Source organism: Equus quagga, chromosome 11, assembly GCF_021613505.1.
Source record: "Equus quagga isolate Etosha38 chromosome 11, UCLA_HA_Equagga_1.0, whole genome shotgun sequence".
In the NCBI taxonomy this organism is placed as follows: domain Eukaryota; kingdom Metazoa; phylum Chordata; class Mammalia; order Perissodactyla; family Equidae; genus Equus; species Equus quagga.
Window position 1 is genome coordinate 35,362,670 of NC_060277.1, and position 8,397 is coordinate 35,371,066.

Consider the following 8,397-nt stretch of genomic DNA (forward strand, 5'->3'; position numbering starts at 1 on the left):
AGGGGACACGAGGGGCAGCTGTGTGCTTTTCACAGATGGGGAACCCTGCAGAGATCCTATAATAGAGCCCCAGGGAGTCGCCTAGGGAGAAGGAGAAGGAAACTAACCCTCCCTCCCTTTCCCTGTGGCCAGGCTGTGGCTCCAGGAGCTGCAGAAAAGAGGGGGAGCTGGCTTGTGAGAGGGGAGACACTATTAACCCCAATTTATGCATCCCTCTCCCCAGGAGGGCCCACCCAAGCAGCCCACTGCTCACTCAAAGCTCCATTACTTGAAGAGCCTAGCTCCTTTCCACTGCTGGCAGACTGGATTAAGACATTTTATATAGAGCGTGCAATTTAAGTGAATTCTGCCCTCATTTTGAGGAAGGCAAATGCAGGTGGGGAAGAGGCAAAGGGAAGGAATTAATAAGTATTGAGATTTTATTATGCACCAGGCATTGTGCTAGATGTTTTCTATGCATATCTTATTTAATCTCAGAATAGCCCTATGATCTAGGTCACAGAATTCCCATTTTACAGATGGGAAAATGAGACATAGCAAAGACATGTAACTGGACTGTGGATAACACAGCCAAGAAGTGTCAGATTTAGTATTCCAGCTCAGGCTTCATGGCTCCTGTTCTTTCAGCTGTGCCATGCTACTTTGCATATACAATTGAAGACCTAAAACTCATAAATAATAAGGCTTCTAAGTCACAATTTAAAATGAGGTACCAGAATTTGTGTTATAAAAAATTGTAAAACGCCTCCTCCACTGCTCTTGGCATCTGTCCCATTAGCATTGACTGTGTTCCCACCGAAGCAATCAGCCAGGACAGGACAGTGATTCCATCAATATCCTGTATACCAAAGATGGTACTTGGGGGGAGGGGGGTGCAGGGAAGCCCTGCTTCTAGGTAACTGGAATTGGCTCATCCGGCATAAAAAGTAGAATATATTATACCTCAAATAAACATGTAGCAGAAAGTCAAGAGTCTATGAAAACCGCCAAAGATTTTCCTTCTTTATTTAAAAATCATCTTATCAGGTTGGTAAATTTGAACATTGCAAAACTATTTTAGACAAATTTACAGCTTTCAGTGATTTTGCCATCTGCGGAACTAATCTGACTCCAAGTCAAATTTGCGGAACAGTTATTTTTTATACACGGTTCTTCTAAAAATCTCACCAAAATTTATAGTGCCATATGTCTAAACCAAGTTAAATGCATTAATGCAGTGTAATGTGCATATGAAGCAAGGCAAGAACAAAAGAAATAAGAAGAAAGTTAGTGCTTCCTCCGCCTCTTAGGTGAAGATCTCGGCAAGAAGGATATGGGAACGAAGGACCCAATTAGAAACGACAGAACGAGGGGGCCGGCCCAGTGGTGCAGTGGTTAAGTTTGTACATTCCGCTTCTCGGAGGCCCGGGGTTCACTGGTTCAGATCCCGGGTGCAGAAACGGCACTGCTTGGCAAAAAGCCATACTGTGGTAGGCATCCCACATATAACATAGAGGAAGATGAGCATGGATGTTCGCTCAGGGCCAGTCTTCCTCAGCAAAAAGAGGAAGATCGACAGTAGTTAGCTCAGGGCTAATGTTCCTCAAAAAAATAAAAAAAATCAAATAAGAAACGACAGAACCAGGGAAAAGGTGAGCAAAATGAATTCCATCTATTAATTCTCAATAAGAGGGAAAGCAAGATGCTCTAGGATAAACTCTCAAGTTCTACTCTACAAATTGGAAGAAATTCTGAAATAACGGAAACCAGTTATATAAGGAGGGAAGAGGAACGTAAGGCACTGCCTGACTCAGAGACATAGCCAGGCCTATCTCCACGCTCCCCAAAAACCCTGTTTAATAAAAAAGATGGCCTCCTTACATCATTTATTCATAATATTTTCCATTACTTGCCAAACATGTCTGTGAAGAGCAAATCACCATGTTGGCTTATATTGTACTTGATGTACTTGGCTTATATTGTACCTCCAACTTTAAAGCAAACTCCTGTCGTGCCAAATGTCCTCAGCGCTAGACTAGCTAGCTATGGCATGTTTTCTGTTTTCTTTCATCCTGTTTCCATGTGCCCATCATTCTAACTCTCGCACCCAGTCTCTGCAGATTTAGCACTTGAATCCAAGGCTAACTTCCGCTGACTTGTCACATTTTTTCCATATCTCCATTCAAGCAACAAACAAAAACACTGACCCAGTCAGGATCAAGAGCAGAGTACATTTCCCTAAAGGCTTCCCTCTAGGTTTGAGTACAGATTTTCCAAGAGCTAAATACAGCTTACATTTCTCCTTACCTATCCACAGATATGAGATGAGACTTCCTCAAAGGTACATCTAACATTAAAATCTCCATCTGCAAGAGCCTCCCTACCTCCAGGTCTACAGCCTTACTAAAAGGAAATGTTTACAGTGATATGCTTTTCTCTTTTCCTCTAATCTGCAGAATCTCTTCCCCATTTTTGAAAATCTGGTTATTTGTCCACTCCCAATTGAATTCATGTAAAATATCTATGTAGGCTTCCTTCCCACAGACAAGTGGTATCACGAGAGGAAAAGATGTGCCAGACACTGGATGTTAAGAATACAGATACACTATCATAGTTAATGGGTATTTACTGTATACTAGACTCTGTGTAGAGATCATACCACTTGCTTCACCCCCTGCCCTTATGTTCAGGGTTTTAGAAGAATCAGTATTACATGCTCTGCTTCTCCTCTATGGCAACAATTCCCCTCTCGCTATCCTTCACCAACCTGTCTTCCTCTGCTCACTCCTACACACCCCAGTTTCATCTTCTTGCTGTCCTCCATCTTGGAGAACATATTTCTTCCTACAGCATGGTCATCCCTTTAGCTACCATGATGACTTCATCAATATCAGATATCACAGCATTATCCTCTCAACTCACATTTCCAACTGACTGTGTGGCCGAGCCTCCCATCTTTCCATAGCTAAAGGGATCTTCATTTAATATAATCAGACCCAGCCACCAAGGTCCAGCACTAATCTTTCTCCTCCACAGGACTGACCTGATCTCCACAATCAGAATTTTCTTTTCCCTGTATCTGTGCCTCTATTGAATCCTGTATCTTTATTGAAGCATTTAACCCACAACTGCCTCAAAATCACAATTACGCACATGTCTACAACCTCCATTAGGCAATCAGCAGAGAAGGATGGGTGTGAAGTGAGAAGGGCTGCTGAGGTTTCAAGTTTTCTTTCACTGGTCCAGTTTAACTTCACACAGTCTTGGATACTTCATGTGTACAATGGAAATAAGAGGCCCACTTCACAGGGACGTTGTGAAGACGATATGGAAAGTAGTCTGCACTTAGAAGGGCCTGGAAAAGTGGCAGCTGCCAGGAGCAGCAAATTTGTTTGCTCTGAATCCTTAAGGGCAGAGATGTTATCTCCACAGCACCCAGCCAGGACTTTGTTACATTAGTATTAACTAATATCTGCATAGCTCTTTACTAAAGGTGCAACACATTTCCATGAATTAAAAACTGAAATGCATTTATTTGTTATTAAAGAATCCTTCTAGAGGGTGATTTTAGAATAAGAGGACTATTAGAAGCCACTGTTCAATCTTGGCCCTTTTTTTTTTTTTTTAACTACACTTCTTTGGATCCACGAAAGAAACAACACAAATAACACTCCTTTCTGACCACCAGGTCTGCTTCAGTGGAGTCCCCCACATCTTGTAGCTTTCATAGAAACATGAGAAAGTAGCAGCTTCTCAAAAGGTATTTGCCTCATTACAAGATGCTGTTATTTAAGGAGTGAACAGCATTTTCTATGCCAGGGTGCTGGAACTGAATGTCCTTTTGAGTTCCCACTTATATTCTTGCTTCTTTGGAATCTTGCAGTCTTGTAGTGGGTTTTAACTAATTATCTAAAGCCTTATTAGGAAGTTTTCATCGAAAGGCTCAAGATGCTCCTCTTTCTGATCAATTTTTTTAATTCTGCCTCTTCCTACAATGACAGGTATTCAATTGACTTTTTCTATACTTCTTGGTCTTGCGCCCAGAAAAAAAAAATTAAGCCAGGAAGTTTTACACTCCAAATGCTTTTGTTTCACCAGATTCAAAAATTCCTATTTTGAACTACTTCTTGCTCTTATTTTCTCTGCGGTATAAGAGAGGGACCCAGGAACCCTCAAAAACAAACTTGGGCTTGTTTACGGAAGAAAGGATGTAGAACATTTTTTAGAGATTTTAATATCAAAATCAGAAAACTCCCAATCATTTGTCCAATGATGGATGAATTTGTTCACATCAGTATTCTATTTGTGAAAAACACTCTAGAATTGAATGAGACCTCAGTACTTATGGACTGCAAACTGGCAGGCCATAGGCTACATGTGGCCCAGACACATTTTTAATGTGGTCCTTACAGTTTTTAAAATTAAGACACTTCACAAAAAAAATCTGGAAGCTTCTGTTTTCATTGAAACACTAGAATGTTTTAGAGCTGAGGAGGCAACAATCAGCTACAGTCCAGTAGGAGCTGCTCCCTTTATAGCGGTTTACCGGTTCCAGAGGCCACAGCCATACTCCCTCTCTCCCACGTGTCTCCCCTGGGGCTCGCTCTACTCCCTTATCTTACCTATCAGACCTGCACACATTGGAAATGCAGACATAAGATTCTTTTTAAAGGCAAAGAGCCTGGATCCAAAAAAGGCTTCCCCATGCACTAGCTCTGTGACCTTCAGCAAGCTCTGAGTCTCAGGTCCCTCAGCTTTAAATTGAAGATAATTCCTTGACCTCACAAGGTTCTCAAGGGCGTTAAAAAAGAAGTGCACAAAAAGTACTTTGTAAACTGTAATGTGAAATGTTTGTCATCACTACTCATTTCCTAGCTGCCTGTCGGTTGCATACATCCCCTCTACCTACCTGTTATGACTGCCTTCCTTGTTCCTCATATTATTACTCTCTGTATGACACAGTTTAAAATATAACTAAAAAGAACTTGATATATTTCCTTGCTTCATTTAATAAGAGGTAGAAAAGATGACCAAACATCAAAGGAAAACAAAATGAATTGTTGAATGCCAGTGTATCTTTACCAGGTCATTTCTGTTGGTGATCAAGGTATGAAATTAGCGTAAAGTGCAATTACTCACTTGCTGATCCCTTCAAGTGCTGTGTTATAAGTTCACCCACTAGGCACCTGAGGCCTCCACTATAACTGACAGTTCAGTTATCAGGGGTTCCTGAGAGACATGAGCTCTGACCTCCTCCTTGGGCCTCACTCAGCGCTGCAGCAAAGGATCCAATCCACCAGAAAAAAACCAGGATCTATAAAGCTTTTTCTGTGCCTCCTTCCTCTCTACATTTTAATGTAAGCTCCAAAAGCTTAGAATCAGGGGTATTAAGCCATGGCACACAGGTTATATCTATAACTATCTACATCTATAACTATCTACAAATATATGTCGAAAAAATCAATAAGAGACTTGAAAGAAAACAGTCTTCTCAGAGATAGGCAGAGGCGCAGAAAAGTGCACTTAAATGATGCAGTGGATACAGAAATGTTAGCAAAGATGTCACGTCATGAATGCTATCTCCTTACATTAAGAATTCACATATGTATTCCTGTTCCGGTCAATTTGCAACAGGAAATCATCCTTGTGTGGGGAACCACAATAAATTCATTTTCTGCTTTTAGTGTTAAGATAATCACGCCTGAGTGAACTGCAAAATATGTGGAAATAGACGGGAAGAAGGGATTGTAATTGGAATCAGCTTTCTTTATAAGATCACCAAAACGGGAGTAATTTATGATTCTAGACACAATCCGTTGAAAAATTCATCTGACGAATCCTTTTTAAGCATACCATACAGTGCAATTACAGCTTTTCTTGAAGTTGAATGTAACCCTCGCCTGAAAACAGATCAACGAATGCCAAATTACCACATGGTCCTCAGTGTATATTTTATTCTTAAAAATCAAAATAACAGCATCATTTAAGAAGCCAGTTCTTTCAAGAGATGTCCCAAAGCTTATGTTCAAGCAAGTCTCCTTGGTAACCAAGGAGCACAGCAGATCTTGGGCTGGGGGAAGGAGGGTGGGGGGAGCAACTCCAGGGTTGGTAGAATAAGTAACCGGAGTAGTAAGTGCTCTCCTAGATGACGGTGGTAGAGGCTGCAGGGGCTGCACGCCCCTGAAATTGCAACTCCGGTCTCGCCCCCACTGGCGCACCAACAGCCTCCCACCCTCTCCCTCCGGTCTGCAGGCAGCAACCCCAAACAGGTTACAAGGAGAGAGACTGGCTTACCCGATGGGGTGAGCGGTCTGCGGGGTTAGGTACCCGAGGCGGCAGCGCACGCACCGGGCTCTCCCTGATGCACAATGGCTCTGCTTCGCCCCACGATGCTGAGGTTAAGCGAAACCGCGTTAGCTTCGCTCTGCTGGTTTGGGGATGCAGTTGTGAAGAACGAGCGCGCTGGCGTGTGTGTGCGAGCGTGCGTGTCCGTGAACGTGCGTGTGTGTGTGTGTTCGTGTGTTTGCCGGCGCGCTCGCGGACGCTCCCGCGGGGAAACAGTGTTTCCCAGTAAATAGAAAGCAGCAGCCGGCACTGCAGGTGGCGCGTCGGGCTCGCTCCGCCCCAGGCGGCCGCGTCAGCGACGAGTCGCACCTCGGCGGACCCCGGGGCGGGCTCAGCCCGCGCAGCGGCTCCGCCCCCTCCCGCCCCCGGGTGCCAGCGCGCACGCTCCTCGCCCCCGCTCGCGCCCCCGCCCCTGCCCGACGGCGAGCCCGCGCGCGCCCGCTCTCTCCGGAAGTTGCCCTCCCCCGCGCCGGCCCTTCTCCTAGCTCTCTGGCGCCTTGGCAGCTGCCGCCGCAGGAACGGATGCAGTGCCCCTAACCTGGTGTACCTGCGAGTGCTGGCTCTCTGCTTCCCTGTCCGTGACCCTGAACTTACTTGTAAAGTTCAAATTGCCCCTATTCCTAGCATTCCCCTTGGCAGGACCTATACACTGGGCCTCGTTGAGAAAATGGTACTGTCGAGAACGACCTCACGGTAACTTTAAGAAATGACAGGGGATCCCCAAGGACAGACCAAAGCCCTGAACCTGAGCAATCAGGAAGGGTATTTGGTTACAGCTGACTCCGCATTAAAACTGCAAACAGGCAACAACCACAGAACACCACGTTGAATGCCAGGGCAGGGCCCAATCTTGTGTCACTTGCGGGTCACTCATGTCAAACATGCTCAGAAACCCATACTTAAGCTGACTGAATAATTTTAATACGTAAAAATATTCCCTATTCCACTTTTGAATTGAAAATCTTGGTCCGATGTGGAGTTAAGGCAGCAGGTAACAGCAGAATTAAACTTTAAATTGGAGTAAACTGTTATTTTGTAGGTTAGCGTTTTAAACTACTATCAAGAGGACATTTCACAGAATGTCGTTCCATCTCTTGCAGGTTTCTGTTCTTCCACACTTGGGCGAGTGATACCGACCCTGATATCAGTTTCCCCACATTAAACCCAGCATACATGGGGTTAAAACCAAAACACTCATTGCCTGCTTACTCTCTGGCTTCCTGGCTCCAGAATCCACTATCCTCCGTGGAAACAGACACAGCCAAGGACAAGCTCCTGGATCATCTCCTCCCGGCAAAGCAAAGAGATAGGGGCTGGTGGGAAAGTTGCTGACCAGCAAGGTCACGGACTCCCTCCTCTCTGCAAGTGTCTCAAGGCCAAAGACAGGCTGGTGGGAAAGCTCCGACCAACAAGGCCATATGCTCCCCCTCCCCTACCTAAAACCCCAAATAAAAACCCTTTTAGCTTTTCGGGGAGTTTGGGATTTCAGTGTTAGCTGCCCTCTCTTCTTGCTCAGTGCTGTGCAATAATAAAATTCCTACTTTCTTCCACCACACCCGGTGTCAGCAATTGGCTTGCTGCACAACGGGTGAGCCAACTCGCTGCAGGTTCGATAACACTAGGAACAGTGCCCTGATCTATTTTGAAGTGTCCTTAACATTCTCATTAGACTCAAATCAATGGTTCAGCAATTTTTCCATTTTAAGACCCATGAGGGGCTGGCCTGGTGGTGCAGTGGTTAAGTCGGCACATTCTGCTTTGGCGGCCAGGGTTCCCCGGTTTGGATCCAGGGTGCAGACATTGTGCCACTTGGCAAGCCATGCTGTGGCAGGCATCCCACATAGAAAGTAGAGGAAGATGGGCACGGGTGTTAGCTCAGGGCCGGTCTTCCTCAGCAAAAAGAGGAGGATTGGCAGCAGTTAGCTCCGGGCTAATCTTCCTCAAAAAAAAAAAAAAATACTTAAATAAAAATAAGACCCATGGGTTTTCTGGGCCTGTTTGTCATGTAGCCCGGCCCCCCCCCAACTGAACGTATAGTGAACAATAGACATTCACTATAGGAAACAGAGTGCC

General features: G+C 44.8%; 1 protein-coding gene across 1 annotated transcript in view; it reads right to left on the reverse strand.

Moving 5' to 3' along the window:
* Nucleotides 1–6,373, reverse strand: part of KLHL32 (kelch like family member 32) — a 190,334-nt gene extending 183,961 nt beyond the window's left edge. The window contains exon 1 of the mRNA XM_046677862.1: nucleotides 6,274–6,373. The gene's annotated coding sequence lies outside the window, so the exon portion shown is untranslated. The remainder of the gene's footprint in view (nucleotides 1–6,273) is intronic.
* Between the last annotated feature and the right edge of the window lie 2,024 nt (nucleotides 6,374–8,397).